Consider the following 9,078-nt stretch of genomic DNA (forward strand, 5'->3'; position numbering starts at 1 on the left):
AAGTCTGCCTGCTTCTGCCTGCCTCCCTAGTGCTGGGACAAAGGCCATGTACTACCACACCTGGCCCAACTGTGTTTTTGGTTTTTTTTGAGACAGTGTCTCATGTAGCCCAGGCTAGCTTCAAACTCCTGATCCTCCTGCTTCTACCTCCTGAGCGATGAGATTACAGGCAGGAGGCATCATGTGGGCTTTTGCAGGTAAGGTTATAGTCAGTATAAAGTTGACTTTAAAAAACCTGGTGACCTGAGTTCAATTCCCAGAACCTAAGCAAAGGTGGAAAGAGAAATCCAAGTCCAACCGGCTGCTCTCTGACCTCCAAAGACACATCAGGATACCTGAGTGTGTGCGAGCACACACACCATACACGATCGCACACACACGGTAGTAATAAGTTGCTTGTTTTTTTAATTGTCACGACGAAGCTGGTGAGCCGCCTCAGCCGTTAAAAGCACTTGCTGCTCTTCCAGAGGACAGAACCCACACTCGGCACCTCACAACGACCTGTAACTCCAGCTCTCCGGGACCTGATCTAGGTCTCTTTTGGCCTCCAAGAACATTAACACACATGGGCATACTCAACATGAGAGCGAGGCCGGCTAAGGCTACAAACTTTTAAAAATTATATTAGATTTATTCATTTTATTTCACAAGAGAGTCTTACTCGTATGTATGTATGTATGTATGTATGTATGTATGTATGTATGTATGTATGTGCACCACATGTGTGTCTGGTGCCCACAGAGGTCTGAAGAGGGTGTGAGATCCTGGAATAATGGATAGTTGGGAACCACCATATTGGTGCTGGGAACTGAACTTGGGTCCTCAGCAAGAGCTTCAAGTGTTCCAACTCTTTAGCCCCAGTAAATGTAATAATAATAATAATAATAATAATAACAATAATAAATAATAATAATAATAAAGGAGAGCTGGTTGTGGTGGCGCACGCCTTTAATCCCAGCACTCAGGAGGCAGAGGCAGGAGGATCTCTGTGAGTTCGAGGCCAGCTTGGTCTACAAAGCGAGTTCCAAGGCAACTAGAACTTTTACACACACAAAAAAAAAAACCCTATCTCAGAAAAAAATATAAATAAATAAGGTGGGGCTGGAGAGATGGCTCAGCAGTTAAGAGCACTGGCTGCTCTTCCAGAGGTCCTGAGTTCAATTCCCAGCACCCACATGGTGGCTCACAAACAACTATAACAGGATCTGATGCCATCTTCTGACATGCAGGTATATATGCAGAGCACTCACTCATACAAAAAATACAAGTAAATTAAAAATTTTTTTTTTTAAAAAAAGGCCGAGAGAGGTACCTAAGTCTATTCTGGTCTCCATAGGCACACACATATTCACACATCTGCACAAACACATATACATCTCTCTCTCACACACACACACATACACATACACACACACATATTCTCATCTCTTCTCATCATCTCACCTATCTCTCTCTCTCACACACACACACAACACACACACACACACACACACACACACACACACACACACCTATTCTTCCTATCTCTAATCTATCTAACTGGGATTATAGGTAAGGACTGGATGACTAAATCATAGGTAATTGCTTGGGTTCTAGGCTTGGGTGCTTTGGTACCATCAGACCACCCCAGCCTGGAAAGGAGCAACCAACCCCTCTCCCATGAATCTATGTAATGGCGTGTCTCTACCAAGGTTCTGACTTCCCCTGAGGGCAGGATGAGGCAGGCGAGGTCAGAGTCTGGCCCAAGGTGGTACTGAACAGAATGAGTATCTGCTACTGTAACCGTATTCTCCCGCAGTAAGCCTCTGTGCCGACACCCCAGCATCCTCTCCCACTCTGGCAACATCCTGAACAGGCAAGAGACAGGAAGAAGAAAAACCTGATGGTGGGGTCTGGCCCTGGAATAGCATGAGAGACTTCAGCCGGACAAGGGGGGGGGGAGGACTGAGATGGGGCAGCCAGGAGAAAGAACATGCCAGCAAAGCAGGTCAAGAGTACCACCCATACATAGGATACTAAAGCCCAGGAATACTAAGGGGGTGGGGAGAAAAGAATGAAAGAGAGACAGGACAGAATGCAGCGATTCCCGAGATAAGCTCAGTCACCACCCGCCAGACATCCAAATCAGTATTATCTACGGTTGCTTCCAAAAAGGCAGCCTCACCCTGGTTACCAGTGAAGGCTGCATGCCAAGCACCCACCACACACGGACCGTCTTACTCAGCCCAGGTTTTCGGCAAAGTGGTACTCATCAGCATCCAGAATGCCCTCTCCCACTTCTTTCTCCCCAGGAGGCACTCAGGAGAGCAGAGGGGTGGGGCAGACTTGCAAATCTTACTCGCTGTGTGCGTCTCAGGACCTAGGACAGCGCCAGGCATCCATGCTCAAACTGCAAGCTTAATGGCTGCATGAAAGAGCCCCGAGGGGTGGGATGTGGCTCAGTTGGTAGAGTCCTGGCTGAACCTACACCAAGTCCTGGGTTCCATCCCCAGGATCACATAGGCTTGGCCTTGCACATAGGTAAATGCCTGCAATTGGTAGGGGGATCAGGAGTGCAAGGTCAGGAGACCAACCTGGATGAAGCGAGACCTTGTTGTTGTTTTGGTTTGTTTGTTTTTAAAGGAGGTGGGTCTGGAGAGGTTGCTCAGTGGTTAAGAGCACCGGCTGCTCTTCCAGAAGACCTGGGTTCAAGTCTCAGCACCCACAAGGCACCTCACAACAGTTAGCTTCAGTTTCAGGGAAACTGACACCCTCTTCTGGCCTCTACGGGTACTTGATGAAATCTGGCGCCCAGGCATGCATGCAGGCAAAACATCTATACACATAAACTAAAAGAAAAAAATTTAAATGACCCCCATCTGGGCTGGAGGTATGTTTCAGTGACAGAACTTGTATTAAAATCCCCCCCAAGAGAGGCTGGGGGCATGGGGCAGGGGTAGGCGCCTATCTAAGATCCTCTAGTGGGGGTGCAAGAAGTGTGGGTCAGCTGTTGAACACTTGCCAAACTCTGCAAGGCTCTAGGGCGGAGACTAGGGCAAGCCGGGAGTGACAGCACACAGCCCTGTACTTAGGGCTGGCTAATGATTCCTCCCAGCCTCTTCCGCCTCCTGCTCTGAAAGACAACAGTTCATTAACCTTTCTCAGCGCTCCTGAAGGCATCACTTACAGTTCGTGTTTCATCGTGAAGACCAGGCAGATGGACCCACGGAGGCCCCGGGGGCCCGCGGAAAACACAGGGTGCTGCAACTGGACCCACCTCCAGCCTATCCAGCCCTTGGGAGGAGAGGGTGTCCCCTCCTCCCGGGCCAGCGTTGTGCGAGGGTTTGCGGAGGTCACACCCTTAGTTTCTCTGAAGTCACAGAGCTGAGGACTGGAGCACCACGCAGTAGCTGGGGACACACGGGCGAACTGTCCACCACTCTGCCTCCCCATCACTGCCACCAGCTCCTGTGCCCAGCCATGCCCTGGTTCTCCAGACACACACACACACACACACACACACACACACACACACACACACACACACACACTTCCTGCCCCGAAAACTTGACTGACAGACTACACCAGGTGTTCCCAGCCCCAGACTACCACCAGCCGAGCAGATGGGGGTAGCCCCCTCATTCGGTCGCTTTGGCAACCCAGGACTAAAGGGGATACCGCCAGGAGGGGCCTATGAACAGGAGCTGAAACGAGCATTTGGAATGGCCACCCTGGGCCAGGCCACACTCATGAGTCAAGGAAAGGATGAGGCAGAAGAGGCAAGATTAAAGGCAGGGAAAAGGAAACCAACATCCAGAGAGGAACATGAGGGGCCGGGCTGCCGGCCAGCTTCCCAGTCTAGGTGGCCCAGGCCCCTGCAATTCTTCAGGGAATAAGTCTTCATTTCTCCTACTCTGAAATCTCCTTTGGGGGCCGGCAAGAGGGTGAGATGGTTGGGAGGAGAAAGTCCTGGCCGCTGAGCCTAAAGAACTCAGTTCAAGCCCTGGCACCCACTGAGGAAAGAGAATCAACTCCCCAAAGTCGTTCCATGACCTCCACAGGCACACCATAGTGTGTGGGAGTGTGCATAAGTGTGTACACACGCATACACACACACAAATAAATATAAAATAAATAATAAATGTAACTTAGGTCTCCCTTTACTTAACTGAATGAGGCTCTGACTCCTGGGACAAGACTTTTCTCAAAGAAGCCAGACCCAGTGGGGCTGTGGAGATGGTTCCCTCAGCAAACAGCCTGCCACACAAACCCGAGGACCTGAGTTCGGATCACCGGCACCCACGTCAAGAAGCAGCGCGGGCCTGTAATCGCTGCACTAGAGAGGGGGTCAGAGGATCGTGGGGCTGGAGAGTCAGCCCGCCTCACGGAGTCAGCGAGCTCCTGGTTAAGTGAGAGACCCTGTCTCAAAAAATAAGCTGAAGGGCCAGCAGGACGGCTCAGTGGGTAAAGGGGCTTGCCACCAAGTCTGACAACCTGACTTTAATCCCTGGGATCCACATGGCGGAATGAGAGAACGGATCCGGGCAAGTGGTCCTCTCACCTCCGCGCATATACACGCCCACCCACAACCACATGAACACAAAACAAATAAGACACAAAATGGACAGCAATTGAGGGAGACACGGTTGACCTCTAGCCTCTACACGTGCATGTCCACCCAAATGCACACAAATGCACGCACGCACGCATGCACAAATGCCAACCATGGTGTTACACTCCTGTAACCTTGGAAATGACAATCAGGCTAGCCTCCCATGTGTAGCAAGTTTGAGGCCAGCCTGTACTACATGGAGAGCCTGTCTCAAAACAACAACAAAAACTCCCAACAACGGGACATCAAAGGTGACCCTCTTCCAATCCTGTGTCCCTTCCGTGACAGCCATGCCCGATACTTATAGCTTATAAAGAGGACTGAGGTGACCTTAGTGGAGTCATGTAAAGTCTGGCCAGCTAATGAGAGAGAGAGACAGAGACAGACAGAGACACAGAGGAGAGCCAGTCCTATGGAAGGCAAGGCCCAGACAACTGTGTGAGCTCCGAAAGCCAGACAGTGTTTAGACTTTGCACTGAGCAAAAGGGGTAGAGGCATCGGCCAGACTGTAATTACGCTTTAGAGAGACAGACCCGGGAGCAGGGTAAAATGATTCTGCAGAAGATGGTGTGCCCCTCTGGCATACAGTAAGTGCTTAACCAACGCATGGACAGAGCGCACAGTGGTGCGTACCTGTCACCCCAGAACTCCAGAAGCGGAGGCAGGGAGACCAGCCCGGGCCACACAGTGACTTTGAGGCCAGCCTAAGCTCCACGAAACCTTGTCTAAAACCAAAACAGAACAAAAACAGAGCGGGTGCTCTGGCTCATTTGGTGAAGCGCCGGCCTAACACGTACGCCTCCCAAGTCGATCCCCAACACCATAGAAACCTGGAGGGGTGGCACACCTGTCATCCCAGCTGTTGGGAGATGTAGGCAGGAGAGGCAAAAGTTCAAGGCCGGGGCTATATAAGTCTAAGGCGAGCCTGGGATACAGGAGACTTTGTCTCCAATAAAAACAGCAGGGGCTGGAGAGAGGGATCAGGGTTGGGAGTTCTTACTGCTGCTTCAGAGGACCCAGGTTCATTCCCAGCACCCCCATCAGGCAGCTCACAACATACCCCTCTCCTGGCCTCCAAGCTGTACCTGCATACACATGGCATACAGTCCCATAGATATGCATAAATAAAGATAAAAATAAATCTTAAAAATACTGCAAAAAACAACAAATGAATGCATGTATATATAAAGTTCAGAACCACTGGGCACAGTGGCGAATGCCTCAGCAAGTGAGTCCCAGCATTCAGCAAGCAGAGGCAGGCAGATATCTGTGAGTTCAAGGCCAGCCTGGACTACATAGCAAGTTCCAAGCCAATGAGGACTACACAGTGAGACCCGGTCTCAAAAGGGGGTAGAGGTGCAGAACCAAATATTCCTGGCCCAGAGTAAGCACTTAATATGTGTTTTTAAAAAACCTGTAGGAGAGCCGGGTGGCTCTTGGGAGGCACTTGGGAGGCAGAGCCAGGCGGAGCTCTGTGAGTTCGAGGCCAGCCTGGTCTACAGAGTGAGTTCCAGGACAGCCAGGCTACACAGAGAACCCCTGTCTTGAAAAAAAAAAACAAAAAACAAAAAAAAAAAAAAAAAAAAACTGTAGTAAGGCATAAATTCTCCCAAGAGCTACTGGGTGGAAGTGCAGAATCCACTCTCCGGGCAAAGCTGTGCAGATCCAGGGCCAGAGAGGAACTGGAAATCACAGAGTCTGTCTTCTAGGTGGGGACAGAGAAGACTTAGGGATAAGAGCATTTTATGATGCTTTGCTATCAATGAAGGAAAGCAGGCAGCTGGACAGAGAGGCAGAAAAGAGCAGGGCCCTGGGGCAGGTCTAAAAGGCCAGGCTGTGTGAAGGTTAGAGGGCTGCCTGAGCAGGGGAGAAGTCTCCTTCTGCCCCAGGCTGAGGGTCACTTCCTGCAGCAAAAAACTCTTCCATTGGCAATACAGCTCAGTGGTGGAGCTCTTATCTAGAATCCCCCAGGGGTGTGGCTCAGTGGTAGAGCACCTGCCTAGAATCCCCCAGTGAGGGGCTGGGGTGTGGCTCAGTGGTAGAGCACCTGCCTAGAATTCCCTAGTGAGGGGCTGGGGGTGTGGCTCAGCCAGAGAATGCATGAGGTCCTAGGTTCAATTCTCCATGCCACCAAATATACAAGTAAGTAAAATCAAAAAAACTCTGTCCTAGGGTCCATAATTCTCTCAAAAGCCCTAAGAGGCAATGCCCTAAGTACCCCCATTTTACTGATGGGGAAATGGAGACAGAAGGGTACACGATCTTGTCCAAAGCCACATAGCTATGTAAGTAGCAGAGCAAGGATTTGAACCCATGATGTGAAACTCCAGCATCTGAACTCTCAGCCCTCCAAGCGCACAGCAGCGCCTGCTCCTCAGGATGTGTCTCAGGGCTGGGAATCTGGAGCTCTGAGGAGGCCATTCCCCACCCCACCCCCAAGTGTCTGGGAGTGTGTATATGTGTGTGTTCCTCCAAGCCTCTTCCACTTTTGGGGCTCCTCTATCTCTACCCCCCTCTCTCATTCTGGAGCCTCTACTTCAGCATACTTCCTTTGTAGGGCACTACTGAAACCCATGCGTCCTGTGCTAAAAGTGGGCACCTACTGTATACAGGAAAGGAACTGGCAAACAGACTCTGCTTTGAACTTCATGCCCCAGTAACCTAAATCTTTCTCTGCCCATCTAAGCCAATATGCCTCCTGTTTGGAAGCTTTTGTGGGAGCTATTGCCTATGTAAAAAGAACCCTTGGGCAGGGCACTGGGCTCAACCACCCTTCAGGGTCTGTTATGTAAAAAGCACCCTCAGGCAGGGCACTGGGCCCAACCACCCTTCAGGGTCTGCCCCACCTTCCAGCTGTGCCACGTCTGTGCCCCAGCTTCTCCCCATTCGGGGCATCGGGCTGGGCTGGGCTGTGCAGAGCGGTTCCGGTTCTGTGTACCTGCCAGCCCCTGGTGGTGCCAATCCAGGTGACAGCAGCCTTATGAATGAAGGGCTCATTGTTTACATTTACAACTCGGGCTCTCACAGCAGGGGTAAGGTAGCCCCACGTGGTGCTCCCCACTTCCTCCTCAGAGCACAGCCCTAGGCCAGCCCCAGCCCCACCCCCCCTCTGTCTCGGGCACCTTTCAAGATTAAGGCCAATTCCTTTCCTAGTTCTAACACCCCAACGCCCCCCCTCCCCCGGCCATTTGCAGCCCAGAAGACAGGAGCGGAATCTCAGAGACTGGGTGAATTCCTGTGTTGTGACTCCTCTACCCCTAAGGGGTCCCCTCTGCAACGACCTTTCCAGGCTTGGACCTGGCTCTAAGAGGAGGCACTCGTGGCAAAGCCCTGTGTGCCCGGGGGCAAACACACAGGCCCCGCCTGAAGAGTCCACGCGGGCTGGCCCTGGAGGCTCAGCCCTGCATCCTGCGTCGCCACTGCCCCTCCCTGGGGGGAGGGAAAAAAAATCTGCTGCCTCACCAGCCACCAGCGCCAGCTTGGGGGGGCACCCCTGCGGAAAGCCACCCTGCCTGGGCCTCCCCCTTACCCTACCCTCCTCTTCCAAGCCAGGCTCTCCAATCAAGTTTTGCTAAGGGCACGAATCAGGCGACCCCAGGTGGCGGGGCGGGGGCCTCCGTGTCTCATCCCAGATGCCAGGTCTGGAGATGAGGACTGATGGCCGCGCCCACCGGGCTGTGTCCCCCCTCTACCCCCAAGAGCCTGAAAGCCTCCCCCGAGAGCTCTGCAGCTCGTCCAGCTGTCTGACCTGCTCTTGGAAAGAGAACCCCAACAAATACACCCGAACCCCAGTCTGTGGATGTGCGCACCATCCGGAGGTGCAATCCAGGGGCGCCCCCCAATCCCAGCAGCGTGCCCTCCGGCTTGAGGAAGTTGGGGTTCATCCCGCCCACGCCCACCAACGGCGGCGACCCTGCCCGCTGTCCCTGCCCACGCAGCGACAATGCCTCGGTGATGGTACCCCCCTTTTCTTCCCAGGCTAGGGTGCCGCCGCCCCCCGCGACTCTGCGTCCTTTGTTGCCCGCGCGCCCCCATCGCGCGCGCGTCCCCAGAGCTGCGCCTACCTTGGAGCTCCAGCAGCCACCCGGACCCGACACCCCTTCGCCTCTTCTCGGTCCGCGCGCCCCGGAAACGAGGATGCTGCGCCGGTCCTCGCTCCCCTAACCCGGTCTCTGCGCTCCGAGTCCGGGCCTCCTCGCACACGATCTACAGCCAGAAGGGGACAGAGGGAGGGGCCGATCCAGTAAGCCCGGCTTCTTCAGCCTGCGCGCCCCGAGGCGGAGCCGAGCCGAGTCGAGCCGAGCGGAGCCGAGCCGAGCCAGGAGGAAGCCGAGTGGAGAGGAGCCCAGCCGAACGGGGCGGAGGCGAGAGGAGCCGAGCGGAGCGGAGCCGAGCCCCGTGGAGCCCTGCCAAGGCGAGCCGAGCCCAGCCGAGAGAAGCCGAGCGCCAGGAAAGCGCAGCGGCCGGAGAGCGAACAAAAGGGGCCG

The 9,078-nt window shown here is 53.5% G+C and overlaps 1 protein-coding gene across 6 annotated transcripts in view; it reads right to left on the bottom strand.

The window, feature by feature from the left end:
• Positions 1 to 9,078, bottom strand: part of Clip2 (CAP-Gly domain containing linker protein 2) — a 64,411-nt gene extending 55,333 nt beyond the window's left edge. For 2 of the 6 annotated variants that reach the window (XM_028870111.2, XM_028870109.2), the window contains exon 1: positions 8,656 to 9,074. The gene's annotated coding sequence lies outside the window, so the exon portion shown is untranslated. Of the gene's footprint in view, positions 1 to 8,655 lie in introns of all 6 variants that reach the window. The other 4 variants (XM_028870108.2, XM_028870112.2, XM_037198296.1 and 1 more) reach the window with 4 other exon arrangements.

The sequence above is a fragment of the Peromyscus leucopus genome, chromosome 23 (genome assembly GCF_004664715.2).
Source record: "Peromyscus leucopus breed LL Stock chromosome 23, UCI_PerLeu_2.1, whole genome shotgun sequence".
NCBI classification, from domain to species: domain Eukaryota; kingdom Metazoa; phylum Chordata; class Mammalia; order Rodentia; family Cricetidae; genus Peromyscus; species Peromyscus leucopus.